This window comes from Schistocerca americana, unplaced genomic scaffold (assembly GCF_021461395.2).
Source record: "Schistocerca americana isolate TAMUIC-IGC-003095 unplaced genomic scaffold, iqSchAmer2.1 HiC_scaffold_508, whole genome shotgun sequence".
Taxonomy (NCBI): domain Eukaryota; kingdom Metazoa; phylum Arthropoda; class Insecta; order Orthoptera; family Acrididae; genus Schistocerca; species Schistocerca americana.
In genome coordinates this window covers 54377-79359 of record NW_025726245.1, presented here as the reverse complement: position 1 = coordinate 79359, position 24983 = coordinate 54377, and the positions used below count along the sequence as shown (strand labels likewise).

General features: G+C 52.4%; 52 non-coding genes across 52 annotated transcripts; 42 read left to right on the top strand and 10 right to left on the bottom strand.

The window, feature by feature from the left end:
- Positions 1–935: 935 nt before the first annotated feature.
- On the top strand, positions 936–1008 carry Trnam-cau. The gene has a single exon. It is a non-coding gene; the product is annotated as a tRNA-Met (tRNA).
- Positions 1009–1316: 308 nt separating this feature from the next.
- Positions 1317–1388, top strand: Trnae-uuc. Its single transcript has one exon. It is a non-coding gene; the product is annotated as a tRNA-Glu (tRNA).
- A 296-nt stretch (positions 1389–1684) lies between these two features.
- Positions 1685–1757, top strand: Trnak-uuu. The gene has a single exon. It is a non-coding gene; the product is annotated as a tRNA-Lys (tRNA).
- A 139-nt stretch (positions 1758–1896) lies between these two features.
- Positions 1897–1978, top strand: Trnas-aga. Its single transcript has one exon. It is a non-coding gene; the product is annotated as a tRNA-Ser (tRNA).
- Positions 1979–2244: 266 nt separating this feature from the next.
- Positions 2245–2316, bottom strand: Trnag-ucc. The gene has a single exon. It is a non-coding gene; the product is annotated as a tRNA-Gly (tRNA).
- Positions 2317–3295: 979 nt separating this feature from the next.
- On the top strand, positions 3296–3368 carry Trnam-cau. Its single transcript has one exon. It is a non-coding gene; the product is annotated as a tRNA-Met (tRNA).
- A 308-nt stretch (positions 3369–3676) lies between these two features.
- Positions 3677–3748, top strand: Trnae-uuc. The gene has a single exon. It is a non-coding gene; the product is annotated as a tRNA-Glu (tRNA).
- Positions 3749–4044: 296 nt separating this feature from the next.
- On the top strand, positions 4045–4117 carry Trnak-uuu. The gene has a single exon. It is a non-coding gene; the product is annotated as a tRNA-Lys (tRNA).
- Positions 4118–4256: 139 nt separating this feature from the next.
- On the top strand, positions 4257–4338 carry Trnas-aga. Its single transcript has one exon. It is a non-coding gene; the product is annotated as a tRNA-Ser (tRNA).
- A 266-nt stretch (positions 4339–4604) lies between these two features.
- On the bottom strand, positions 4605–4676 carry Trnag-ucc. The gene has a single exon. It is a non-coding gene; the product is annotated as a tRNA-Gly (tRNA).
- A 979-nt stretch (positions 4677–5655) lies between these two features.
- On the top strand, positions 5656–5728 carry Trnam-cau. Its single transcript has one exon. It is a non-coding gene; the product is annotated as a tRNA-Met (tRNA).
- Positions 5729–6036: 308 nt separating this feature from the next.
- Trnae-uuc lies at positions 6037–6108 on the top strand. The gene has a single exon. It is a non-coding gene; the product is annotated as a tRNA-Glu (tRNA).
- A 296-nt stretch (positions 6109–6404) lies between these two features.
- Positions 6405–6477, top strand: Trnak-uuu. Its single transcript has one exon. It is a non-coding gene; the product is annotated as a tRNA-Lys (tRNA).
- Positions 6478–6616: 139 nt separating this feature from the next.
- Positions 6617–6698, top strand: Trnas-aga. Its single transcript has one exon. It is a non-coding gene; the product is annotated as a tRNA-Ser (tRNA).
- Positions 6699–6964: 266 nt separating this feature from the next.
- Trnag-ucc lies at positions 6965–7036 on the bottom strand. Its single transcript has one exon. It is a non-coding gene; the product is annotated as a tRNA-Gly (tRNA).
- Positions 7037–8016: 980 nt separating this feature from the next.
- On the top strand, positions 8017–8089 carry Trnam-cau. The gene has a single exon. It is a non-coding gene; the product is annotated as a tRNA-Met (tRNA).
- A 308-nt stretch (positions 8090–8397) lies between these two features.
- Positions 8398–8469, top strand: Trnae-uuc. Its single transcript has one exon. It is a non-coding gene; the product is annotated as a tRNA-Glu (tRNA).
- A 296-nt stretch (positions 8470–8765) lies between these two features.
- Trnak-uuu lies at positions 8766–8838 on the top strand. Its single transcript has one exon. It is a non-coding gene; the product is annotated as a tRNA-Lys (tRNA).
- A 139-nt stretch (positions 8839–8977) lies between these two features.
- On the top strand, positions 8978–9059 carry Trnas-aga. Its single transcript has one exon. It is a non-coding gene; the product is annotated as a tRNA-Ser (tRNA).
- Positions 9060–9326: 267 nt separating this feature from the next.
- On the bottom strand, positions 9327–9398 carry Trnag-ucc. Its single transcript has one exon. It is a non-coding gene; the product is annotated as a tRNA-Gly (tRNA).
- Positions 9399–10376: 978 nt separating this feature from the next.
- On the top strand, positions 10377–10449 carry Trnam-cau. Its single transcript has one exon. It is a non-coding gene; the product is annotated as a tRNA-Met (tRNA).
- A 308-nt stretch (positions 10450–10757) lies between these two features.
- On the top strand, positions 10758–10829 carry Trnae-uuc. Its single transcript has one exon. It is a non-coding gene; the product is annotated as a tRNA-Glu (tRNA).
- A 296-nt stretch (positions 10830–11125) lies between these two features.
- On the top strand, positions 11126–11198 carry Trnak-uuu. The gene has a single exon. It is a non-coding gene; the product is annotated as a tRNA-Lys (tRNA).
- A 139-nt stretch (positions 11199–11337) lies between these two features.
- Positions 11338–11419, top strand: Trnas-aga. Its single transcript has one exon. It is a non-coding gene; the product is annotated as a tRNA-Ser (tRNA).
- A 267-nt stretch (positions 11420–11686) lies between these two features.
- Positions 11687–11758, bottom strand: Trnag-ucc. The gene has a single exon. It is a non-coding gene; the product is annotated as a tRNA-Gly (tRNA).
- A 978-nt stretch (positions 11759–12736) lies between these two features.
- Trnam-cau lies at positions 12737–12809 on the top strand. Its single transcript has one exon. It is a non-coding gene; the product is annotated as a tRNA-Met (tRNA).
- Positions 12810–13117: 308 nt separating this feature from the next.
- On the top strand, positions 13118–13189 carry Trnae-uuc. Its single transcript has one exon. It is a non-coding gene; the product is annotated as a tRNA-Glu (tRNA).
- A 296-nt stretch (positions 13190–13485) lies between these two features.
- On the top strand, positions 13486–13558 carry Trnak-uuu. Its single transcript has one exon. It is a non-coding gene; the product is annotated as a tRNA-Lys (tRNA).
- A 139-nt stretch (positions 13559–13697) lies between these two features.
- On the top strand, positions 13698–13779 carry Trnas-aga. The gene has a single exon. It is a non-coding gene; the product is annotated as a tRNA-Ser (tRNA).
- A 256-nt stretch (positions 13780–14035) lies between these two features.
- Positions 14036–14107, bottom strand: Trnag-ucc. Its single transcript has one exon. It is a non-coding gene; the product is annotated as a tRNA-Gly (tRNA).
- A 978-nt stretch (positions 14108–15085) lies between these two features.
- Trnam-cau lies at positions 15086–15158 on the top strand. The gene has a single exon. It is a non-coding gene; the product is annotated as a tRNA-Met (tRNA).
- A 308-nt stretch (positions 15159–15466) lies between these two features.
- Trnae-uuc lies at positions 15467–15538 on the top strand. Its single transcript has one exon. It is a non-coding gene; the product is annotated as a tRNA-Glu (tRNA).
- Positions 15539–15834: 296 nt separating this feature from the next.
- Positions 15835–15907, top strand: Trnak-uuu. The gene has a single exon. It is a non-coding gene; the product is annotated as a tRNA-Lys (tRNA).
- Positions 15908–16046: 139 nt separating this feature from the next.
- On the top strand, positions 16047–16128 carry Trnas-aga. Its single transcript has one exon. It is a non-coding gene; the product is annotated as a tRNA-Ser (tRNA).
- A 266-nt stretch (positions 16129–16394) lies between these two features.
- Positions 16395–16466, bottom strand: Trnag-ucc. Its single transcript has one exon. It is a non-coding gene; the product is annotated as a tRNA-Gly (tRNA).
- A 978-nt stretch (positions 16467–17444) lies between these two features.
- Positions 17445–17517, top strand: Trnam-cau. Its single transcript has one exon. It is a non-coding gene; the product is annotated as a tRNA-Met (tRNA).
- A 308-nt stretch (positions 17518–17825) lies between these two features.
- On the top strand, positions 17826–17897 carry Trnae-uuc. Its single transcript has one exon. It is a non-coding gene; the product is annotated as a tRNA-Glu (tRNA).
- Positions 17898–18193: 296 nt separating this feature from the next.
- Positions 18194–18266, top strand: Trnak-uuu. Its single transcript has one exon. It is a non-coding gene; the product is annotated as a tRNA-Lys (tRNA).
- Positions 18267–18405: 139 nt separating this feature from the next.
- On the top strand, positions 18406–18487 carry Trnas-aga. Its single transcript has one exon. It is a non-coding gene; the product is annotated as a tRNA-Ser (tRNA).
- Positions 18488–18753: 266 nt separating this feature from the next.
- On the bottom strand, positions 18754–18825 carry Trnag-ucc. Its single transcript has one exon. It is a non-coding gene; the product is annotated as a tRNA-Gly (tRNA).
- A 978-nt stretch (positions 18826–19803) lies between these two features.
- On the top strand, positions 19804–19876 carry Trnam-cau. The gene has a single exon. It is a non-coding gene; the product is annotated as a tRNA-Met (tRNA).
- A 308-nt stretch (positions 19877–20184) lies between these two features.
- Positions 20185–20256, top strand: Trnae-uuc. Its single transcript has one exon. It is a non-coding gene; the product is annotated as a tRNA-Glu (tRNA).
- A 296-nt stretch (positions 20257–20552) lies between these two features.
- Positions 20553–20625, top strand: Trnak-uuu. The gene has a single exon. It is a non-coding gene; the product is annotated as a tRNA-Lys (tRNA).
- Positions 20626–20764: 139 nt separating this feature from the next.
- Trnas-aga lies at positions 20765–20846 on the top strand. Its single transcript has one exon. It is a non-coding gene; the product is annotated as a tRNA-Ser (tRNA).
- Positions 20847–21112: 266 nt separating this feature from the next.
- Positions 21113–21184, bottom strand: Trnag-ucc. The gene has a single exon. It is a non-coding gene; the product is annotated as a tRNA-Gly (tRNA).
- Positions 21185–22162: 978 nt separating this feature from the next.
- On the top strand, positions 22163–22235 carry Trnam-cau. The gene has a single exon. It is a non-coding gene; the product is annotated as a tRNA-Met (tRNA).
- A 308-nt stretch (positions 22236–22543) lies between these two features.
- On the top strand, positions 22544–22615 carry Trnae-uuc. The gene has a single exon. It is a non-coding gene; the product is annotated as a tRNA-Glu (tRNA).
- Positions 22616–22911: 296 nt separating this feature from the next.
- Trnak-uuu lies at positions 22912–22984 on the top strand. The gene has a single exon. It is a non-coding gene; the product is annotated as a tRNA-Lys (tRNA).
- Positions 22985–23123: 139 nt separating this feature from the next.
- Trnas-aga lies at positions 23124–23205 on the top strand. Its single transcript has one exon. It is a non-coding gene; the product is annotated as a tRNA-Ser (tRNA).
- Positions 23206–23461: 256 nt separating this feature from the next.
- Positions 23462–23533, bottom strand: Trnag-ucc. Its single transcript has one exon. It is a non-coding gene; the product is annotated as a tRNA-Gly (tRNA).
- Positions 23534–24511: 978 nt separating this feature from the next.
- Positions 24512–24584, top strand: Trnam-cau. Its single transcript has one exon. It is a non-coding gene; the product is annotated as a tRNA-Met (tRNA).
- Positions 24585–24892: 308 nt separating this feature from the next.
- On the top strand, positions 24893–24964 carry Trnae-uuc. The gene has a single exon. It is a non-coding gene; the product is annotated as a tRNA-Glu (tRNA).
- Positions 24965–24983: the final 19 nt, after the last annotated feature.

Here is a 24983-nt window from a genome sequence, read left to right as displayed (position 1 = left end):
GCCAGCAGCGGCCCACGGTGATAGTAGCTGCAGGCGCTTTACGAGGTAGGAGGGTGCATCCACACGCATTCGGGTAGCGCCTCCACGCACGCTGCGTCTTTGGGCAAGACTAGTCGCCGCGGCCGCAAGGTTACTCACACGATAGAGATGAGCATTCGTTTTAAGGCAGTGTAGTGGAGCACTCCGCGTGTGTAGCACTTTTTTCGGTTGTATCCGACGTCGCTGGGTGGCAATCCCACTTTCCCCTGCAGAAAAGTACTCGGGAAGCACGGGCAGCTTGTCGAGCATCGGTGGTTCAATGGCATGTGCCTCAGTAGTGCAGTAGGCAGCGCGTAAGTCTCATAATCTTAAGGCTTGCCGGCACGATAGCTCAGCGTGTTCGGTCTGAGAGTTATCTGCCCTCTGTAATAAAAGACCGAGTCAACGATGAACATGAACGGGCGCCATCGGACGTCCGCCCCCAACAAATGCAATGAAAGAAATGAGAACAAAAAAAAAAAAATTGGTGAATGCTCGCTTAGCATGCGGACGGCACGGGTTCGAATCCCGGCCGATGCATCGTTCTGCTGTTCTCGCTATAATGCTGCCGCGCCGATTCCTCGCCTGAGCTGCGTCAGCCTCAGGAATGCATAGCAAGATTCGCTGTGAGAAGAACCATACACGCAGCACGCAATAGACCGTACTTGAACGGTCGCGTGCTATTTCTGAACTCTGACGACGGCCTGGCCCAACAGGCCGCTGTGTTCAGGTGCCGCAAGGGCGATGTACTGTAACCTCGGGCAGTGCTGCGTTCCGTTGAAAAAGCTGCGGCAGCAGTTTAATCTAGCAAGTAGGGAAAGCACGTGTAGCAACACAACAGATTCTTGAGAAAGCGCAAACTGTCTATCTCTAATATGAGAGACTTACCAAGTTTCCTGTAACATTACTTGCAACGTGCCTCGGTAGCGCAGTAGGTAGCGCGTAAGTCTCATAATCTTAAGGTCGTGAGTTCGATCCTCACCCGGGGCATTTAATTTGCTGTACATCATGGCTGAATTAACGGCGTTGCTGTTGCTAGGGAACGAACTTAATTGTCGTTCGTTATCCACAAGGAGTCTACGCCCCAGCGTCAATATGTTTATTTCCAATTATGACAACGTACAACTTTGATCTTTCTCTTCCCTTGTTAGGAGTAAAATAATGAATAGTCAATTTCGAGCTGTGCGCCATGCCAGTCTGTAGGCGCAAATATGCTCGCAAACGGAGAACTGCACTGAGTCCAGATTCAGCACGAAATACGAGAGGAGACGGAGAAAACCTCACGCTTATCGAGCAACTCCGGTGTGGTCTAGTGGCTAGGATACCTGGCTTTCACCCAGGAGGCCCGGGTTCGATTTCCGGTACCGGAACGGAAGTTTTTGCGCACACAACGCTCCACGTTTTGGCCTTCGAACTGTCGTTTGTCGCCCACCTTGCGAAGCTTCGACCGAACGTAATCGGGGAAAACAGGCACATGATGCAATTACTGTCGGCACCGAAATAAAGGGAGAAGAGGCTCTGGTCCGCTGTTGGGCTGCTACCAGCGTCAGTGGGAAGTCGGTGAAGTCGCCAGTTGCGCCAGAAGCCAGAAATTACCGTAGTACGCCTACACACGCGTTCCAGTTATTTACATTGCTTGCAGCCGCTCCATCCACAAGGAGCGTGAGCCCGGATAGCTCAGTCGGTAGAGCATTAGGCTTTTAACCTAAGGGTCCAGGGTTCAAGTCCCTGTCCGGGCGAAGATTTTAACGTTTCCGTAATGGCTCGTCTCGTAGCGATGGTAACCCTGCCGTAATCAGTACACGGAGTTCGTTTCCTGTCAACAGTCTGCGCAGACCGGTTGGATTCTTCACGATTCCAGGGAAGCTTCAGTTACGAGCAGTCGTGGCCGAGTGGTTAAGGCGTCTGACTAGAAATCAGATTCCCTCTGGGAGCGTAGCTTCGAGTCCTACCGACTGCGTCGGTTTTTTCTTTAAGAACAACGAGCAGAAAATTTCGCAGATTGCCTGTCGTTTTGGTACCTCTCCACACCTCGCCTCTCTCAGCCGTTTATAGTGCCTGTCCTTTTGATAAGGGCGAATTCCAAGCGTCAGCTTTCGCGTCAGCCGAGCAAAGTCGGGACAAGTCGGGACATACGACAGGATGGTCTGCGTGGAACTACGACGAAAAAAACCTTCATTTAACAGCACGCGGCTCACATACTCATACGAAAAAACCGGCGCCACTTGCGGTGGCCGGGAATCGAACCCGGATCAACTGCTTGGAAGGCAACTATGCTCACCATTACACCACCACCGCACAGGCGCTGCTCGCAACGCCCCGCTGTGTCGGCTTCCTGCCCGCCAGCAGCGGCCCACGGTGATAGTAGCTGCAGGCGCTTTACGAGGTAGGAGGGTGCATCCACACGCATTCGGGTAGCGCCTCCACGCACGCTGCGTCTTTGGGCAAGACTAGTCGCCGCGGCCGCAAGGTTACTCACACGATAGAGATGAGCATTCGTTTTAAGGCAGTGTAGTGGAGCACTCCGCGTGTGTAGCACTTTTTTCGGTTGTATCCGACGTCGCTGGGTGGCAATCCCACTTTCCCCTGCAGAAAAGTACTCGGGAAGCACGGGCAGCTTGTCGAGCATCGGTGGTTCAATGGCATGTGCCTCAGTAGTGCAGTAGGCAGCGCGTAAGTCTCATAATCTTAAGGCTTGCCGGCACGATAGCTCAGCGTGTTCGGTCTGAGAGTTATCTGCCCTCTGTAATAAAAGACCGAGTCAACGATGAACATGAACGGGCGCCATCGGACGTCCGCCCCCAACAAATGCAACGAAAGAAATGAGAACAAAAAAAAAAAAAATTGGTGAATGCTCGCTTAGCATGCGGACGGCACGGGTTCGAATCCCGGCCGATGCATCGTTCTGCTGTTCTCGCTATAATGCTGCCGCGCCGATTCCTCGCCTGAGCTGCGTCAGCCTCAGGAATGCATAGCAAGATTCGCTGTGAGAAGAACCATACACGCAGCACGCAATAGACCGTACTTGAACGGTCGCGTGCTATTTCTGAACTCTGACGACGGCCTGGCCCAACAGGCCGCTGTGTTCAGGTGCCGCAAGGGCGATGTACTGTAACCTCGGGCAGTGCTGCGTTCCGTTGAAAAAGCTGCGGCAGCAGTTTAATCTAGCAAGTAGGGAAAGCACGTGTAGCAACACAACAGATTCTTGAGAAAGCGCAAACTGTCTATCTCTAATATGAGAGACTTACCAAGTTTCCTGTAACATTACTTGCAACGTGCCTCGGTAGCGCAGTAGGTAGCGCGTAAGTCTCATAATCTTAAGGTCGTGAGTTCGATCCTCACCCGGGGCATTTAATTTGCTGTACATCATGGCTGAATTAACGGCGTTGCTGTTGCTAGGGAACGAACTTAATTGTCGTTCGTTATCCACAAGGAGTCTACGCCCCAGCGTCAATATGTTTATTTCCAATTATGACAACGTACAACTTTGATCTTTCTCTTCCCTTGTTAGGAGTAAAATAATGAATAGTCAATTTCGAGCTGTGCGCCATGCCAGTCTGTAGGCGCAAATATGCTCGCAAACGGAGAACTGCACTGAGTCCAGATTCAGCACGAAATACGAGAGGAGACGGAGAAAACCTCACGCTTATCGAGCAACTCCGGTGTGGTCTAGTGGCTAGGATACCTGGCTTTCACCCAGGAGGCCCGGGTTCGATTTCCGGTACCGGAACGGAAGTTTTTGCGCACACAACGCTCCACGTTTTGGCCTTCGAACTGTCGTTTGTCGCCCACCTTGCGAAGCTTCGACCGAACGTAATCGGGGAAAACAGGCACATGATGCAATTACTGTCGGCACCGAAATAAAGGGAGAAGAGGCTCTGGTCCGCTGTTGGGCTGCTACCAGCGTCAGTGGGAAGTCGGTGAAGTCGCCAGTTGCGCCAGAAGCCAGAAATTACCGTAGTACGCCTACACACGCGTTCCAGTTATTTACATTGCTTGCAGCCGCTCCATCCACAAGGAGCGTGAGCCCGGATAGCTCAGTCGGTAGAGCATTAGGCTTTTAACCTAAGGGTCCAGGGTTCAAGTCCCTGTCCGGGCGAAGATTTTAACGTTTCCGTAATGGCTCGTCTCGTAGCGATGGTAACCCTGCCGTAATCAGTACACGGAGTTCGTTTCCTGTCAACAGTCTGCGCAGACCGGTTGGATTCTTCACGATTCCAGGGAAGCTTCAGTTACGAGCAGTCGTGGCCGAGTGGTTAAGGCGTCTGACTAGAAATCAGATTCCCTCTGGGAGCGTAGCTTCGAGTCCTACCGACTGCGTCGGTTTTTTCTTTAAGAACAACGAGCAGAAAATTTCGCAGATTGCCTGTCGTTTTGGTACCTCTCCACACCTCGCCTCTCTCAGCCGTTTATAGTGCCTGTCCTTTTGATAAGGGCGAATTCCAAGCGTCAGCTTTCGCGTCAGCCGAGCAAAGTCGGGACAAGTCGGGACATACGACAGGATGGTCTGCGTGGAACTACGACGAAAAAAACCTTCATTTAACAGCACGCGGCTCACATACTCATACGAAAAAACCGGCGCCACTTGCGGTGGCCGGGAATCGAACCCGGATCAACTGCTTGGAAGGCAACTATGCTCACCATTACACCACCACCGCACAGGCGCTGCTCGCAACGCCCCGCTGTGTCGGCTTCCTGCCCGCCAGCAGCGGCCCACGGTGATAGTAGCTGCAGGCGCTTTACGAGGTAGGAGGGTGCATCCACACGCATTCGGGTAGCGCCTCCACGCACGCTGCGTCTTTGGGCAAGACTAGTCGCCGCGGCCGCAAGGTTACTCACACGATAGAGATGAGCATTCGTTTTAAGGCAGTGTAGTGGAGCACTCCGCGTGTGTAGCACTTTTTTCGGTTGTATCCGACGTCGCTGGGTGGCAATCCCACTTTCCCCTGCAGAAAAGTACTCGGGAAGCACGGGCAGCTTGTCGAGCATCGGTGGTTCAATGGCATGTGCCTCAGTAGTGCAGTAGGCAGCGCGTAAGTCTCATAATCTTAAGGCTTGCCGGCACGATAGCTCAGCGTGTTCGGTCTGAGAGTTATCTGCCCTCTGTAATAAAAGACCGAGTCAACGATGAACATGAACGGGCGCCATCGGACGTCCGCCCCCAACAAATGCAACGAAAGAAATGAGAACAAAAAAAAAAAAAATTGGTGAATGCTCGCTTAGCATGCGGACGGCACGGGTTCGAATCCCGGCCGATGCATCGTTCTGCTGTTCTCGCTATAATGCTGCCGCGCCGATTCCTCGCCTGAGCTGCGTCAGCCTCAGGAATGCATAGCAAGATTCGCTGTGAGAAGAACCATACACGCAGCACGCAATAGACCGTACTTGAACGGTCGCGTGCTATTTCTGAACTCTGACGACGGCCTGGCCCAACAGGCCGCTGTGTTCAGGTGCCGCAAGGGCGATGTACTGTAACCTCGGGCAGTGCTGCGTTCCGTTGAAAAAGCTGCGGCAGCAGTTTAATCTAGCAAGTAGGGAAAGCACGTGTAGCAACACAACAGATTCTTGAGAAAGCGCAAACTGTCTATCTCTAATATGAGAGACTTACCAAGTTTCCTGTAACATTACTTGCAACGTGCCTCGGTAGCGCAGTAGGTAGCGCGTAAGTCTCATAATCTTAAGGTCGTGAGTTCGATCCTCACCCGGGGCATTTAATTTGCTGTACATCATGGCTGAATTAACGGCGTTGCTGTTGCTAGGGAACGAACTTAATTGTCGTTCGTTATCCACAAGGAGTCTACGCCCCAGCGTCAATATGTTTATTTCCAATTATGACAACGTACAACTTTGATCTTTCTCTTCCCTTGTTAGGAGTAAAATAATGAATAGTCAATTTCGAGCTGTGCGCCATGCCAGTCTGTAGGCGCAAATATGCTCGCAAACGGAGAACTGCACTGAGTCCAGATTCAGCACGAAATACGAGAGGAGACGGAGAAAACCTCACGCTTATCGAGCAACTCCGGTGTGGTCTAGTGGCTAGGATACCTGGCTTTCACCCAGGAGGCCCGGGTTCGATTTCCGGTACCGGAACGGAAGTTTTTGCGCACACAACGCTCCACGTTTTGGCCTTCGAACTGTCGTTTGTCGCCCACCTTGCGAAGCTTCGACCGAACGTAATCGGGGAAAACAGGCACATGATGCAATTACTGTCGGCACCGAAATAAAGGGAGAAGAGGCTCTGGTCCGCTGTTGGGCTGCTACCAGCGTCAGTGGGAAGTCGGTGAAGTCGCCAGTTGCGCCAGAAGCCAGAAATTACCGTAGTACGCCTACACACGCGTTCCAGTTATTTACATTGCTTGCAGCCGCTCCATCCACAAGGAGCGTGAGCCCGGATAGCTCAGTCGGTAGAGCATTAGGCTTTTAACCTAAGGGTCCAGGGTTCAAGTCCCTGTCCGGGCGAAGATTTTAACGTTTCCGTAATGGCTCGTCTCGTAGCGATGGTAACCCTGCCGTAATCAGTACACGGAGTTCGTTTCCTGTCAACAGTCTGCGCAGACCGGTTGGATTCTTCACGATTCCAGGGAAGCTTCAGTTACGAGCAGTCGTGGCCGAGTGGTTAAGGCGTCTGACTAGAAATCAGATTCCCTCTGGGAGCGTAGCTTCGAGTCCTACCGACTGCGTCGGTTTTTTCTTTAAGAACAACGAGCAGAAAATTTCGCAGATTGCCTGTCGTTTTGGTACCTCTCCACACCTCGCCTCTCTCAGCCGTTTATAGTGCCTGTCCTTTTGATAAGGGCGAATTCCAAGCGTCAGCTTTCGCGTCAGCCGAGCAAAGTCGGGACAAGTCGGGACATACGACAGGATGGTCTGCGTGGAACTACGACGAAAAAAACCTTCATTTAACAGCACGCGGCTCACATACTCATACGAAAAAACCGGCGCCACTTGCGGTGGCCGGGAATCGAACCCGGATCAACTGCTTGGAAGGCAACTATGCTCACCATTACACCACCACCGCACAGGCGCTGCTCGCAACGCCCCGCTGTGTCGGCTTCCTGCCCGCCAGCAGCGGCCCACGGTGATAGTAGCTGCAGGCGCTTTACGAGGTAGGAGGGTGCATCCACACGCATTCGGGTAGCGCCTCCACGCACGCTGCGTCTTTGGGCAAGACTAGTCGCCGCGGCCGCAAGGTTACTCACACGATAGAGATGAGCATTCGTTTTAAGGCAGTGTAGTGGAGCACTCCGCGTGTGTAGCACTTTTTTCGGTTGTATCCGACGTCGCTGGGTGGCAATCCCACTTTCCCCTGCAGAAAAGTACTCGGGAAGCACGGGCAGCTTGTCGAGCATCGGTGGTTCAATGGCATGTGCCTCAGTAGTGCAGTAGGCAGCGCGTAAGTCTCATAATCTTAAGGCTTGCCGGCACGATAGCTCAGCGTGTTCGGTCTGAGAGTTATCTGCCCTCTGTAATAAAAGACCGAGTCAACGATGAACATGAACGGGCGCCATCGGACGTCCGCCCCCAACAAATGCAACGAAAGAAATGAGAACAAAAAAAAAAAAAAATTGGTGAATGCTCGCTTAGCATGCGGACGGCACGGGTTCGAATCCCGGCCGATGCATCGTTCTGCTGTTCTCGCTATAATGCTGCCGCGCCGATTCCTCGCCTGAGCTGCGTCAGCCTCAGGAATGCATAGCAAGATTCGCTGTGAGAAGAACCATACACGCAGCACGCAATAGACCGTACTTGAACGGTCGCGTGCTATTTCTGAACTCTGACGACGGCCTGGCCCAACAGGCCGCTGTGTTCAGGTGCCGCAAGGGCGATGTACTGTAACCTCGGGCAGTGCTGCGTTCCGTTGAAAAAGCTGCGGCAGCAGTTTAATCTAGCAAGTAGGGAAAGCACGTGTAGCAACACAACAGATTCTTGAGAAAGCGCAAACTGTCTATCTCTAATATGAGAGACTTACCAAGTTTCCTGTAACATTACTTGCAACGTGCCTCGGTAGCGCAGTAGGTAGCGCGTAAGTCTCATAATCTTAAGGTCGTGAGTTCGATCCTCACCCGGGGCATTTAATTTGCTGTACATCATGGCTGAATTAACGGCGTTGCTGTTGCTAGGGAACGAACTTAATTGTCGTTCGTTATCCACAAGGAGTCTACGCCCCAGCGTCAATATGTTTATTTCCAATTATGACAACGTACAACTTTGATCTTTCTCTTCCCTTGTTAGGAGTAAAATAATGAATAGTCAATTTCGAGCTGTGCGCCATGCCAGTCTGTAGGCGCAAATATGCTCGCAAACGGAGAACTGCACTGAGTCCAGATTCAGCACGAAATACGAGAGGAGACGGAGAAAACCTCACGCTTATCGAGCAACTACGGTGTGGTCTAGTGGCTAGGATACCTGGCTTTCACCCAGGAGGCCCGGGTTCGATTTCCGGTACCGGAACGGAAGTTTTTGCGCACACAACGCTCCACGTTTTGGCCTTCGAACTGTCGTTTGTCGCCCACCTTGCGAAGCTTCGACCGAACGTAATCGGGGAAAACAGGCACATGATGCAATTACTGTCGGCACCGAAATAAAGGGAGAAGAGGCTCTGGTCCGCTGTTGGGCTGCTACCAGCGTCAGTGGGAAGTCGGTGAAGTCGCCAGTTGCGCCAGAAGCCAGAAATTACCGTAGTACGCCTACACACGCGTTCCAGTTATTTACATTGCTTGCAGCCGCTCCATCCACAAGGAGCGTGAGCCCGGATAGCTCAGTCGGTAGAGCATTAGGCTTTTAACCTAAGGGTCCAGGGTTCAAGTCCCTGTCCGGGCGAAGATTTTAACGTTTCCGTAATGGCTCGTCTCGTAGCGATGGTAACCCTGCCGTAATCAGTACACGGAGTTCGTTTCCTGTCAACAGTCTGCGCAGACCGGTTGGATTCTTCACGATTCCAGGGAAGCTTCAGTTACGAGCAGTCGTGGCCGAGTGATTAAGGCGTCTGACTAGAAATCAGATTCCCTCTGGGAGCGTAGCTTCGAGTCCTACCGACTGCGTCGGTTTTTTCTTTAAGAACAACGAGCAGAAAATTTCGCAGATTGCCTGTCGTTTTGGTACCTCTCCACACCTCGCCTCTCTCAGCCGTTTATAGTGCCTGTCCTTTTGATAAGGGCGAATTCCAAGCGTCAGCTTTCGCGTCAGCCGAGCAAAGTCGGGACAAGTCGGGACATACGACAGGATGGTCTGCGTGGAACTACGACGAAAAAAAACCTTCATTTAACAGCACGCGGCTCACATACTCATACGAAAAAACCGGCGCCACTTGCGGTGGCCGGGAATCGAACCCGGATCAACTGCTTGGAAGGCAACTATGCTCACCATTACACCACCACCGCACAGGCGCTGCTCGCAACGCCCCGCTGTGTCGGCTTCCTGCCCGCCAGCAGCGGCCCACGGTGATAGTAGCTGCAGGCGCTTTACGAGGTAGGAGGGTGCATCCACACGCATTCGGGTAGCGCCTCCACGCACGCTGCGTCTTTGGGCAAGACTAGTCGCCGCGGCCGCAAGGTTACTCACACGATAGAGATGAGCATTCGTTTTAAGGCAGTGTAGTGGAGCACTCCGCGTGTGTAGCACTTTTTTCGGTTGTATCCGACGTCGCTGGGTGGCAATCCCACTTTCCCCTGCAGAAAAGTACTCGGGAAGCACGGGCAGCTTGTCGAGCATCGGTGGTTCAATGGCATGTGCCTCAGTAGTGCAGTAGGCAGCGCGTAAGTCTCATAATCTTAAGGCTTGCCGGCACGATAGCTCAGCGTGTTCGGTCTGAGAGTTATCTGCCCTCTGTAATAAAAGACCGAGTCAACGATGAACATGAACGGGCGCCATCGGACGTCCGCCCCCAACAAATGCAACGAAAGAAATGAGAACAAAAAAAAAAAAATTGGTGAATGCTCGCTTAGCATGCGGACGGCACGGGTTCGAATCCCGGCCGATGCATCGTTCTGCTGTTCTCGCTATAATGCTGCCGCGCCGATTCCTCGCCTGAGCTGCGTCAGCCTCAGGAATGCATAGCAAGATTCGCTGTGAGAAGAACCATACACGCAGCACGCAATAGACCGTACTTGAACGGTCGCGTGCTATTTCTGAACTCTGACGACGGCCTGGCCCAACAGGCCGCTGTGTTCAGGTGCCGCAAGGGCGATGTACTGTAACCTCGGGCAGTGCTGCGTTCCGTTGAAAAAGCTGCGGCAGCAGTTTAATCTAGCAAGTAGGGAAAGCACGTGTAGCAACACAACAGATTCTTGAGAAAGCGCAAACTGTCTATCTCTAATATGAGAGACTTACCAAGTTTCCTGTAACATTACTTGCAACGTGCCTCGGTAGCGCAGTAGGTAGCGCGTAAGTCTCATAATCTTAAGGTCGTGAGTTCGATCCTCACCCGGGGCATTTAATTTGCTGTACATCATGGCTGAATTAACGGCGTTGCTGTTGCTAGGGAACGAACTTAATTGTCGTTCGTTATCCACAAGGAGTCTACGCCCCAGCGTCAATATGTTTATTTCCAATTATGACAACGTACAACTTTGATCTTTCTCTTCCCTTGTTAGGAGTAAAATAATGAATAGTCAATTTCGAGCTGTGCGCCATGCCAGTCTGTAGGCGCAAATATGCTCGCAAACGGAGAACTGCACTGAGTCCAGATTCAGCACGAAATACGAGAGGAGACGGAGAAAACCTCACGCTTATCGAGCAACTACGGTGTGGTCTAGTGGCTAGGATACCTGGCTTTCACCCAGGAGGCCCGGGTTCGATTTCCGGTACCGGAACGGAAGTTTTTGCGCACACAACGCTCCACGTTTTGGCCTTCGAACTGTCGTTTGTCGCCCACCTTGCGAAGCTTCGACCGAACGTAATCGGGGAAAACAGGCACATGATGCAATTACTGTCGGCACCGAAATAAAGGGAGAAGAGGCTCTGGTCCGCTGTTGGGCTGCTACCAGCGTCAGTGGGAAGTCGGTGAAGTCGCCAGTTGCGCCAGAAGCCAGAAATTACCGTAGTACGCCTACACACGCGTTCCAGTTATTTACATTGCTTGCAGCCGCTCCATCCACAAGGAGCGTGAGCCCGGATAGCTCAGTCGGTAGAGCATTAGGCTTTTAACCTAAGGGTCCAGGGTTCAAGTCCCTGTCCGGGCGAAGATTTTAACGTTTCCGTAATGGCTCGTCTCGTAGCGATGGTAACCCTGCCGTAATCAGTACACGGAGTTCGTTTCCTGTCAACAGTCTGCGCAGACCGGTTGGATTCTTCACGATTCCAGGGAAGCTTCAGTTACGAGCAGTCGTGGCCGAGTGATTAAGGCGTCTGACTAGAAATCAGATTCCCTCTGGGAGCGTAGCTTCGAGTCCTACCGACTGCGTCGGTTTTTTCTTTAAGAACAACGAGCAGAAAATTTCGCAGATTGCCTGTCGTTTTGGTACCTCTCCACACCTCGCCTCTCTCAGCCGTTTATAGTGCCTGTCCTTTTGATAAGGGCGAATTCCAAGCGTCAGCTTTCGCGTCAGCCGAGCAAAGTCGGGACAAGTCGGGACATACGACAGGATGGTCTGCGTGGAACTACGACGAAAAAAAACCTTCATTTAACAGCACGCGGCTCACATACTCATACGAAAAAACCGGCGCCACTTGCGGTGGCCGGGAATCGAACCCGGATCAACTGCTTGGAAGGCAACTATGCTCACCATTACACCACCACCGCACAGGCGCTGCTCGCAACGCCCCGCTGTGTCGGCTTCCTGCCCGCCAGCAGCGGCCCACGGTGATAGTAGCTGCAGGCGCTTTACGAGGTAGGAGGGTGCATCCACACGCATTCGGGTAGCGCCTCCACGCACGCTGCGTCTTTGGGCAAGACTAGTCGCCGCGGCCGCAAGGTTACTCACACGATAGAGATGAGCATTCGTTTTAAGGCAGTGTAGTGGAGCACTCCGCGTGTGTAGCACTTTTTTCGGTTGTATCCGACGTCGCTGGGTGGCAATCCCACTTTCCCCTGCAGAAAAGTACTCGGGAAGCACGGGCAGCTTGTCGAGCATCGGTGGTTCAATGGCATGTGCCTCAGTAGTGCAGTAGGCAGCGCGTAAGTCTCATAATCTTAAGGCTTGCCGGCACGATAGCTCAGCGTGTTCGGTCTGAGAGTTATCTGCCCTCTGTAATAAAAGACCGAGTCAACGATGAACATGAACGGGCGCCATCGGACGTCCGCCCCCAACAAATGCAACGAAAGAAATGAGAACAAAAAAAAAAAAATTGGTGAATGCTCGCTTAGCATGCGGACGGCACGGGTTCGAATCCCGGCCGATGCATCGTTCTGCTGTTCTCGCTATAATGCTGCCGCGCCGATTCCTCGCCTGAGCTGCGTCAGCCTCAGGAATGCATAGCAAGATTCGCTGTGAGAAGAACCATACACGCAGCACGCAATAGACCGTACTTGAACGGTCGCGTGCTATTTCTGAACTCTGACGACGGCCTGGCCCAACAGGCCGCTGTGTTCAGGTGCCGCAAGGGCGATGTACTGTAACCTCGGGCAGTGCTGCGTTCCGTTGAAAAAGCTGCGGCAGCAGTTTAATCTAGCAAGTAGGGAAAGCACGTGTAGCAACACAACAGATTCTTGAGAAAGCGCAAACTGTCTATCTCTAATATGAGAGACTTACCAAGTTTCCTGTAACATTACTTGCAACGTGCCTCGGTAGCGCAGTAGGTAGCGCGTAAGTCTCATAATCTTAAGGTCGTGAGTTCGATCCTCACCCGGGGCATTTAATTTGCTGTACATCATGGCTGAATTAACGGCGTTGCTGTTGCTAGGGAACGAACTTAATTGTCGTTCGTTATCCACAAGGAGTCTACGCCCCAGCGTCAATATGTTTATTTCCAATTATGACAACGTACAACTTTGATCTTTCTCTTCCCTTGTTAGGAGTAAAATAATGAATAGTCAATTTCGAGCTGTGCGCCATGCCAGTCTGTAGGCGCAAATATGCTCGCAAACGGAGAACTGCACTGAGTCCAGATTCAGCACGAAATACGAGAGGAGACGGAGAAAACCTCACGCTTATCGAGCAACTCCGGTGTGGTCTAGTGGCTAGGATACCTGGCTTTCACCCAGGAGGCCCGGGTTCGATTTCCGGTACCGGAACGGAAGTTTTTGCGCACACAACGCTCCACGTTTTGGCCTTCGAACTGTCGTTTGTCGCCCACCTTGCGAAGCTTCGACCGAACGTAATCGGGGAAAACAGGCACATGATGCAATTACTGTCGGCGCCGAAATAAAGGGAGAAGAGGCTCTGGTCCGCTGTTGGGCTGCTACCAGCGTCAGTGGGAAGTCGGTGAAGTCGCCAGTTGCGCCAGAAGCCAGAAATTACCGTAGTACGCCTACACACGCGTTCCAGTTATTTACATTGCTTGCAGCCGCTCCATCCACAAGGAGCGTGAGCCCGGATAGCTCAGTCGGTAGAGCATTAGGCTTTTAACCTAAGGGTCCAGGGTTCAAGTCCCTGTCCGGGCGAAGATTTTAACGTTTCCGTAATGGCTCGTCTCGTAGCGATGGTAACCCTGCCGTAATCAGTACACGGAGTTCGTTTCCTGTCAACAGTCTGCGCAGACCGGTTGGATTCTTCACGATTCCAGGGAAGCTTCAGTTACGAGCAGTCGTGGCCGAGTGGTTAAGGCGTCTGACTAGAAATCAGATTCCCTCTGGGAGCGTAGCTTCGAGTCCTACCGACTGCGTCGGTTTTTTCTTTAAGAACAACGAGCAGAAAATTTCGCAGATTGCCTGTCGTTTTGGTACCTCTCCACACCTCGCCTCTCTCAGCCGTTTATAGTGCCTGTCCTTTTGATAAGGGCGAATTCCAAGCGTCAGCTTTCGCGTCAGCCGAGCAAAGTCGGGACATACGACAGGATGGTCTGCGTGGAACTACGACGAAAAAAACCTTCATTTAACAGCACGCGGCTCACATACTCATACGAAAAAACCGGCGCCACTTGCGGTGGCCGGGAATCGAACCCGGATCAACTGCTTGGAAGGCAACTATGCTCACCATTACACCACCACCGCACAGGCGCTGCTCGCAACGCCCCGCTGTGTCGGCTTCCTGCCCGCCAGCAGCGGCCCACGGTGATAGTAGCTGCAGGCGCTTTACGAGGTAGGAGGGTGCATCCACACGCATTCGGGTAGCGCCTCCACGCACGCTGCGTCTTTGGGCAAGACTAGTCGCCGCGGCCGCAAGGTTACTCACACGATAGAGATGAGCATTCGTTTTAAGGCAGTGTAGTGGAGCACTCCGCGTGTGTAGCACTTTTTTCGGTTGTATCCGACGTCGCTGGGTGGCAATCCCACTTTCCCCTGCAGAAAAGTACTCGGGAAGCACGGGCAGCTTGTCGAGCATCGGTGGTTCAATGGCATGTGCCTCAGTAGTGCAGTAGGCAGCGCGTAAGTCTCATAATCTTAAGGCTTGCCGGCACGATAGCTCAGCGTGTTCGGTCTGAGAGTTATCTGCCCTCTGTAATAAAAGACCGAGTCAACGATGAACATGAACGGGCGCCATCGGACGTCCGCCCCCAACAAATGCAACGAAAGAAATGAGAACAAAAAAAAAAAAATTGGTGAATGCTCGCTTAGCATGCGGACGGCACGGGTTCGAATCCCGGCCGATGCATCGTTCTGCTGTTCTCGCTATAATGCTGCCGCGCCGATTCCTCGCCTGAGCTGCGTCAGCCTCAGGAATGCATAGCAAGATTCGCTGTGAGAAGAACCATACACGCAGCACGCAATAGACCGTACTTGAACGGTCGCGTGCTATTTCTGAACTCTGACGACGGCCTGGCCCAACAGGCCGCTGTGTTCAGGTGCCGCAAGGGCGATGTACTGTAACCTCGGGCAGTGCTGCGTTCCGTTGAAAAAGCTGCGGCAGCAGTTTAATCTAGCAAGTAGGGAAAGCACGTGTAGCAACACAACAGATTCTTGAGAAAGCGCAAACTGTCTATCTCTAATATGAGAGACTTACCAAGTTTCCTGTAACATTACTTGCAACGTGCCTCGGTAGCGCAGTAGGTAGCGCGTAAGTCTCATAATCTTAAGGTCGTGAGTTCGATCCTCACCCGGGGCATTTAATTTGCTGTACATCATGGCTGAATTAACGGCGTTGCTGTTGCTAGGGAACGAACTTAATTGTCGTTCGTTATCCACAAGGAGTCTACGCCCCAGCGTCAATATGTTTATTTCCAATTATGACAACGTACAACTTTGATCTTTCTCTTCCCTTGTTAGGAGTAAAATAATGAATAGTCAATTTCGAGCTGTGCGCCATGCCAGTCTGTAGGCGCAAATATGCTCGCAAACGGAGAACTGCACTGAGTCCAGATTCAGCACGAAATACGAGAGGAGACGGAGAAAACCTCACGCTTATCGAGCAACTCCGGTGTGGTCTAGTGGCTAGGATACCTGGCTTTCACCCAGGAGGCCCGGGTTCGATTTCCGGTACCGGAACGGAAGTTTTTGCGCACACAACGCTCCACGTTTTGGCCTTCGAACTGTCGTTTGTCGCCCACCTTGCGAAGCTTCGACCGAACGTAATCGGGGAAAACAGGCACATGATGCAATTACTGTCGGCGCCGAAATAAAGGGAGAAGAGGCTCTGGTCCGCTGTTGGGCTGCTACCAGCGTCAGTGGGAAGTCGGTGAAGTCGCCAGTTGCGCCAGAAGCCAGAAATTACCGTAGTACGCCTACACACGCGTTCCAGTTATTTACATTGCTTGCAGCCGCTCCATCCACAAGGAGCGTGAGCCCGGATAGCTCAGTCGGTAGAGCATTAGGCTTTTAACCTAAGGGTCCAGGGTTCAAGTCCCTGTCCGGGCGAAGATTTTAACGTTTCCGTAATGGCTCGTCTCGTAGCGATGGTAACCCTGCCGTAATCAGTACACGGAGTTCGTTTCCTGTCAACAGTCTGCGCAGACCGGTTGGATTCTTCACGATTCCAGGGAAGCTTCAGTTACGAGCAGTCGTGGCCGAGTGGTTAAGGCGTCTGACTAGAAATCAGATTCCCTCTGGGAGCGTAGCTTCGAGTCCTACCGACTGCGTCGGTTTTTTCTTTAAGAACAACGAGCAGAAAATTTCGCAGATTGCCTGTCGTTTTGGTACCTCTCCACACCTCGCCTCTCTCAGCCGTTTATAGTGCCTGTCCTTTTGATAAGGGCGAATTCCAAGCGTCAGCTTTCGCGTCAGCCGAGCAAAGTCGGGACAAGTCGGGACATACGACAGGATGGTCTGCGTGGAACTACGACGAAAAAAACCTTCATTTAACAGCACGCGGCTCACATACTCATACGAAAAAACCGGCGCCACTTGCGGTGGCCGGGAATCGAACCCGGATCAACTGCTTGGAAGGCAACTATGCTCACCATTACACCACCACCGCACAGGCGCTGCTCGCAACGCCCCGCTGTGTCGGCTTCCTGCCCGCCAGCAGCGGCCCACGGTGATAGTAGCTGCAGGCGCTTTACGAGGTAGGAGGGTGCATCCACACGCATTCGGGTAGCGCCTCCACGCACGCTGCGTCTTTGGGCAAGACTAGTCGCCGCGGCCGCAAGGTTACTCACACGATAGAGATGAGCATTCGTTTTAAGGCAGTGTAGTGGAGCACTCCGCGTGTGTAGCACTTTTTTCGGTTGTATCCGACGTCGCTGGGTGGCAATCCCACTTTCCCCTGCAGAAAAGTACTCGGGAAGCACGGGCAGCTTGTCGAGCATCGGTGGTTCAATGGCATGTGCCTCAGTAGTGCAGTAGGCAGCGCGTAAGTCTCATAATCTTAAGGCTTGCCGGCACGATAGCTCAGCGTGTTCGGTCTGAGAGTTATCTGCCCTCTGTAATAAAAGACCGAGTCAACGATGAACATGAACGGGCGCCATCGGACGTCCGCCCCCAACAAATGCAACGAAAGAAATGAGAACAAAAAAAAAAAAATTGGTGAATGCTGGCTTAGCATGCGGACGGCACGGGTTCGAATCCCGGCCGATGCATCGTTCTGCTGTTCTCGCTATAATGCTGCCGCGCCGATTCCTCGCCTGAGCTGCGTCAGCCTCAGGAATGCATAGCAAGATTCGCTGTGAGAAGAACCATACACGCAGCACGCAATAGACCGTACTTGAACGGTCGCGTGCTATTTCTGAACTCTGACGACGGCCTGGCCCAACAGGCCGCTGTGTTCAGGTGCCGCAAGGGCGATGTACTGTAACCTCGGGCAGTGCTGCGTTCCGTTGAAAAAGCTGCGGCAGCAGTTTAATCTAGCAAGTAGGGAAAGCACGTGTAGCAACACAACAGATTCTTGAGAAAGCGCAAACTGTCTATCTCTAATATGAGAGACTTACCAAGTTTCCTGTAACATTACTTGCAACGTGCCTCGGTAGCGCAGTAGGTAGCGCGTAAGTCTCATAATCTTAAGGTCGTGAGTTCGATCCTCACCCGGGGCATTTAATTTGCTGTACATCATGGCTGAATTAACGGCGTTGCTGTTGCTAGGGAACGAACTTAATTGTCGTTCGTTATCCACAAGGAGTCTACGCCCCAGCGTCAATATGTTTATTTCCAATTATGACAACGTACAACTTTGATCTTTCTCTTCCCTTGTTAGGAGTAAAATAATGAATAGTCAATTTCGAGCTGTGCGCCATGCCAGTCTGTAGGCGCAAATATGCTCGCAAACGGAGAACTGCACTGAGTCCAGATTCAGCACGAAATACGAGAGGAGACGGAGAAAACCTCACGCTTATCGAGCAACTCCGGTGTGGTCTAGTGGCTAGGATACCTGGCTTTCACCCAGGAGGCCCGGGTTCGATTTCCGGTACCGGAACGGAAGTTTTTGCGCACACAACGCTCCACGTTTTGGCCTTCGAACTGTCGTTTGTCGCCCACCTTGCGAAGCTTCGACCGAACGTAATCGGGGAAAACAGGCACATGATGCAATTACTGTCGGCGCCGAAATAAAGGGAGAAGAGGCTCTGGTCCGCTGTTGGGCTGCTACCAGCGTCAGTGGGAAGTCGGTGAAGTCGCCAGTTGCGCCAGAAGCCAGAAATTACCGTAGTACGCCTACACACGCGTTCCAGTTATTTACATTGCTTGCAGCCGCTCCATCCACAAGGAGCGTGAGCCCGGATAGCTCAGTCGGTAGAGCATTAGGCTTTTAACCTAAGGGTCCAGGGTTCAAGTCCCTGTCCGGGCGAAGATTTTAACGTTTCCGTAATGGCTCGTCTCGTAGCGATGGTAACCCTGCCGTAATCAGTACACGGAGTTCGTTTCCTGTCAACAGTCTGCGCAGACCGGTTGGATTCTTCACGATTCCAGGGAAGCTTCAGTTACGAGCAGTCGTGGCCGAGTGGTTAAGGCGTCTGACTAGAAATCAGATTCCCTCTGGGAGCGTAGCTTCGAGTCCTACCGACTGCGTCGGTTTTTTCTTTAAGAACAACGAGCAGAAAATTTCGCAGATTGCCTGTCGTTTTGGTACCTCTCCACACCTCGCCTCTCTCAGCCGTTTATAGTGCCTGTCCTTTTGATAAGGGCGAATTCCAAGCGTCAGCTTTCGCGTCAGCCGAGCAAAGTCGGGACAAGTCGGGACATACGACAGGATGGTCTGCGTGGAACTACGACGAAAAAAACCTTCATTTAACAGCACGCGGCTCACATACTCATACGAAAAAACCGGCGCCACTTGCGGTGGCCGGGAATCGAACCCGGATCAACTGCTTGGAAGGCAACTATGCTCACCATTACACCACCACCGCACAGGCGCTGCTCGCAACGCCCCGCTGTGTCGGCTTCCTGCCCGCCAGCAGCGGCCCACGGTGATAGTAGCTGCAGGCGCTTTACGAGGTAGGAGGGTGCATCCACACGCATTCGGGTAGCGCCTCCACGCACGCTGCGTCTTTGGGCAAGACTAGTCGCCGCGGCCGCAAGGTTACTCACACGATAGAGATGAGCATTCGTTTTAAGGCAGTGTAGTGGAGCACTCCGCGTGTGTAGCACTTTTTTCGGTTGTATCCGACGTCGCTGGGTGGCAATCCCACTTTCCCCTGCAGAAAAGTACTCGGGAAGCACGGGCAGCTTGTCGAGCATCGGTGGTTCAATGGCATGTGCCTCAGTAGTGCAGTAGGCAGCGCGTAAGTCTCATAATCTTAAGGCTTGCCGGCACGATAGCTCAGCGTGTTCGGTCTGAGAGTTATCTGCCCTCTGTAATAAAAGACCGAGTCAACGATGAACATGAACGGGCGCCATCGGACGTCCGCCCCCAACAAATGCAATGAAAGAAATGAGAACAAAAAAAAAAAAATTGGTGAATGCTCGCTTAGCATGCGGACGGCACGGGTTCGAATCCCGGCCGATGCATCGTTCTGCTGTTCTCGCTATAATGCTGCCGCGCCGATTCCTCGCCTGAGCTGCGTCAGCCTCAGGAATGCATAGCAAGATTCGCTGTGAGAAGAACCATACACGCAGCACGCAATAGACCGTACTTGAACGGTCGCGTGCTATTTCTGAACTCTGACGACGGCCTGGCCCAACAGGCCGCTGTGTTCAGGTGCCGCAAGGGCGATGTACTGTAACCTCGGGCAGTGCTGCGTTCCGTTGAAAAAGCTGCGGCAGCAGTTTAATCTAGCAAGTAGGGAAAGCACGTGTAGCAACACAACAGATTCTTGAGAAAGCGCAAACTGTCTATCTCTAATATGAGAGACTTACCAAGTTTCCTGTAACATTACTTGCAACGTGCCTCGGTAGCGCAGTAGGTAGCGCGTAAGTCTCATAATCTTAAGGTCGTGAGTTCGATCCTCACCCGGGGCATTTAATTTGCTGTACATCATGGCTGAATTAACGGCGTTGCTGTTGCTAGGGAACGAACTTAATTGTCGTTCGTTATCCACAAGGAGTCTACGCCCCAGCGTCAATATGTTTATTTCCAATTATGACAACGTACAACTTTGATCTTTCTCTTCCCTTGTTAGGAGTAAAATAATGAATAGTCAATTTCGAGCTGTGCGCCATGCCAGTCTGTAGGCGCAAATATGCTCGCAAACGGAGAACTGCACTGAGTCCAGATTCAGCACGAAATACGAGAGGAGACGGAGAAAACCTCACGCTTATCGAGCAACTCCGGTGTGGTCTAGTGGCTAGGATACCTGGCTTTCACCCAGGAGGCCCGGGTTCGATTTCCGGTACCGGAACGGAAGTTTTTGCGCACACAACGCTCCACGTTTTGGCCTTCGAACTGTCGTTTGTCGCCCACCTTGCGAAGCTTCGACCGAACGTAATCGGGGAAAACAGGCACATGATGCAATTACTGTCGGCGCCGAAATAAAGGGAGAAGAGGCTCTGGTCCGCTGTTGGGCTGCTACCAGCGTCAGTGGGAAGTCGGTGAAGTCGCCAGTTGCGCCAGAAGCCAGAAATTACCGTAGTACGCCTACACACGCGTTCCAGTTATTTACATTGCTTGCAGCCGCTCCATCCACAAGGAGCGTGAGCCCGGATAGCTCAGTCGGTAGAGCATTAGGCTTTTAACCTAAGGGTCCAGGGTTCAAGTCCCTGTCCGGGCGAAGATTTTAACGTTTCCGTAATGGCTCGTCTCGTAGCGATGGTAACCCTGCCGTAATCAGTACACGGAGTTCGTTTCCTGTCAACAGTCTGCGCAGACCGGTTGGATTCTTCACGATTCCAGGGAAGCTTCAGTTACGAGCAGTCGTGGCCGAGTGATTAAGGCGTCTGACTAGAAATCAGATTCCCTCTGGGAGCGTAGCTTCGAGTCCTACCGACTGCGTCGGTTTTTTCTTTAAGAACAACGAGCAGAAAATTTCGCAGATTGCCTGTCGTTTTGGTACCTCTCCACACCTCGCCTCTCTCAGCCGTTTATAGTGCCTGTCCTTTTGATAAGGGCGAATTCCAAGCGTCAGCTTTCGCGTCAGCCGAGCAAAGTCGGGACAAGTCGGGACATACGACAGGATGGTCTGCGTGGAACTACGACGAAAAAAACCTTCATTTAACAGCACGCGGCTCACATACTCATACGAAAAAACCGGCGCCACTTGCGGTGGCCGGGAATCGAACCCGGATCAACTGCTTGGAAGGCAACTATGCTCACCATTACACCACCACCGCACAGGCGCTGCTCGCAACGCCCCGCTGTGTCGGCTTCCTGCCCGCCAGCAGCGGCCCACGGTGATAGTAGCTGCAGGCGCTTTACGAGGTAGGAGGGTGCATCCACACGCATTCGGGTAGCGCCTCCACGCACGCTGCGTCTTTGGGCAAGACTAGTCGCCGCGGCCGCAAGGTTACTCACACGATAGAGATGAGCATTCGTTTTAAGGCAGTGTAGTGGAGCACTCCGCGTGTGTAGCACTTTTTTCGGTTGTATCCGACGTCGCTGGGTGGCAATCCCACTTTCCCCTGCAGAAAAGTACTCGGGAAGCACGGGCAGCTTGTCGAGCATCGGTGGTTCAATGGCATGTGCCTCAGTAGTGCAGTAGGCAGCGCGTAAGTCTCATAATCTTAAGGCTTGCCGGCACGATAGCTCAGCGTGTTCGGTCTGAGAGTTATCTGCCCTCTGTAATAAAAGACCGAGTCAACGATGAACATGAACGGGCGCCATCGGACGTCCGCCCCCAACAAATGCAACGAAAGAAATGAGAACAAAAAAAAAAAAATTGGTGAATGCTCGCTTAGCATGCGGACGGCACGGGTTCGAATCCCGGCCGATGCATCGTTCTGCTGTTCTCGCTATAATGCTGCCGCGCCGATTCCTCGCCTGAGCTGCGTCAGCCTCAGGAATGCATAGCAAGATTCGCTGTGAGAAGAACCATACACGCAGCACGCAATAGACCGTACTTGAACGGTCGCGTGCTATTTCTGAACTCTGACGACGGCCTGGCCCAACAGGCCGCTGTGTTCAGGTGCCGCAAGGGCGATGTACTGTAACCTCGGGCAGTGCTGCGTTCCGTTGAAAAAGCTGCGGCAGCAGTTTAATCTAGCAAGTAGGGAAAGCACGTGTAGCAACACAACAGATTCTTGAGAAAGCGCAAACTGTCTATCTCTAATATGAGAGACTTACCAAGTTTCCTGTAACATTACTTGCAACGTGCCTCGGTAGCGCAGTAGGTAGCGCGTAAGTCTCATAATCTTAAGGTCGTGAGTTCGATCCTCACCCGGGGCATTTAATTTGCTGTACATCATGGCTGAATTAACGGCGTTGCTGTTGCTAGGGAACGAACTTAATTGTCGTTCGTTATCCACAAGGAGTCTACGCCCCAGCGTCAATATGTTTATTTCCAATTATGACAACGTACAACTTTGATCTTTCTCTTCCCTTGTTAGGAGTAAAATAATGAATAGTCAATTTCGAGCTGTGCGCCATGCCAGTCTGTAGGCGCAAATATGCTCGCAAACGGAGAACTGCACTGAGTCCAGATTCAGCACGAAATACGAGAGGAGACGGAGAAAACCTCACGCTTATCGAGCAACTCCGGTGTGGTCTAGTGGCTAGGATACCTGGCTTTCACCCAGGAGGCCCGGGTTCGATTTCCGGTACCGGAACGGAAGTTTTTGCGCACACAACGCTCCACGTTTTGGCCTTCGAACTGTCGTTTGTCGCCCACCTTGCGAAGCTTCGACCGAACGTAATCGGGGAAAACAGGCACATGATGCAATTACTGTCGGCGCCGAAATAAAGGGAGAAGAGGCTCTGGTCCGCTGTTGGGCTGCTACCAGCGTCAGTGGGAAGTCGGTGAAGTCGCCAGTTGCGCCAGAAGCCAGAAATTACCGTAGTACGCCTACACACGCGTTCCAGTTATTTACATTGCTTGCAGCCGCTCCATCCACAAGGAGCGTGAGCCCGGATAGCTCAGTCGGTAGAGCATTAGGCTTTTAACCTAAGGGTCCAGGGTTCAAGTCCCTGTCCGGGCGAAGATTTTAACGTTTCCGTAATGGCTCGTCTCGTAGCGATGGTAACCCTGCCGTAATCAGTACACGGAGTTCGTTTCCTGTCAACAGTCTGCGCAGACCGGTTGGATTCTTCACGATTCCAGGGAAGCTTCAGTTACGAGCAGTCGTGGCCGAGTGGTTAAGGCGTCTGACTAGAAATCAGATTCCCTCTGGGAGCGTAGCTTCGAGTCCTACCGACTGCGTCGGTTTTTTCTTTAAGAACAACGAGCAGAAAATTTCGCAGATTGCCTGTCGTTTTGGTACCTCTCCACACCTCGCCTCTCTCAGCCGTTTATAGTGCCTGTCCTTTTGATAAGGGCGAATTCCAAGCGTCAGCTTTCGCGTCAGCCGAGCAAAGTCGGGACATACGACAGGATGGTCTGCGTGGAACTACGACGAAAAAAACCTTCATTTAACAGCACGCGGCTCACATACTCATACGAAAAAACCGGCGCCACTTGCGGTGGCCGGGAATCGAACCCGGATCAACTGCTTGGAAGGCAACTATGCTCACCATTACACCACCACCGCACAGGCGCTGCTCGCAACGCCCCGCTGTGTCGGCTTCCTGCCCGCCAGCAGCGGCCCACGGTGATAGTAGCTGCAGGCGCTTTACGAGGTAGGAGGGTGCATCCACACGCATTCGGGTAGCGCCTCCACGCACGCTGCGTCTTTGGGCAAGACTAGTCGCCGCGGCCGCAAGGTTACTCACACGATAGAGATGAGCATTCGTTTTAAGGCAGTGTAGTGGAGCACTCCGCGTGTGTAGCACTTTTTTCGGTTGTATCCGACGTCGCTGGGTGGCAATCCCACTTTCCCCTGCAGAAAAGTACTCGGGAAGCACGGGCAGCTTGTCGAGCATCGGTGGTTCAATGGCATGTGCCTCAGTAGTGCAGTAGGCAGCGCGTAAGTCTCATAATCTTAAGGCTTGCCGGCACGATAGCTCAGCGTGTTCGGTCTGAGAGTTATCTGCCCTCTGTAATAAAAGACCGAGTCAACGATGAACATGAACGGGCGCCATCGGACGTCCGCCCCCAACAAATGCAACGAAAGAAATGAGAACAAAAAAAAAAAAATTGGTGAATGCTCGCTTAGCATGCGGACGGCACGGGTTCGAATCCCGGCCGATGCATCGTTCTGCTGTTCTCGCTATAATGCTGCCGCGCCGATTCCTCGCCTGAGCTGCGTCAGCCTCAGGAATGCATAGCAAGATTCGCTGTGAGAAGAACCATACACGCAGCACGCAATAGACCGTACTTGAACGGTCGCGTGCTATTTCTGAACTCTGACGACGGCCTGGCCCAACAGGCCGCTGTGTTCAGGTGCCGCAAGGGCGATGTACTGTAACCTCGGGCAGTGCTGCGTTCCGTTGAAAAAGCTGCGGCAGCAGTTTAATCTAGCAAGTAGGGAAAGCACGTGTAGCAACACAACAGATTCTTGAGAAAGCGCAAACTGTCTATCTCTAATATGAGAGACTTACCAAGTTTCCTGTAACATTACTTGCAACGTGCCTCGGTAGCGCAGTAGGTAGCGCGTAAGTCTCATAATCTTAAGGTCGTGAGTTCGATCCTCACCCGGGGCATTTAATTTGCTGTACATCATGGCTGAATTAACGGCGTTGCTGTTGCTAGGGAACGAACTTAATTGTCGTTCGTTATCCACAAGGAGTCTACGCCCCAGCGTCAATATGTTTATTTCCAATTATGACAACGTACAACTTTGATCTTTCTCTTCCCTTGTTAGGAGTAAAATAATGAATAGTCAATTTCGAGCTGTGCGCCATGCCAGTCTGTAGGCGCAAATATGCTCGCAAACGGAGAACTGCACTGAGTCCAGATTCAGCACGAAATACGAGAGGAGACGGAGAAAACCTCACGCTTATCGAGCAACTCCGGTGTGGTCTAGTGGCTAGGATACCTGGCTTTCACCCAGGAGGCCCGGGTTCGATTTCCGGTACCGGAACGGAAGTTTTTGCGCACAC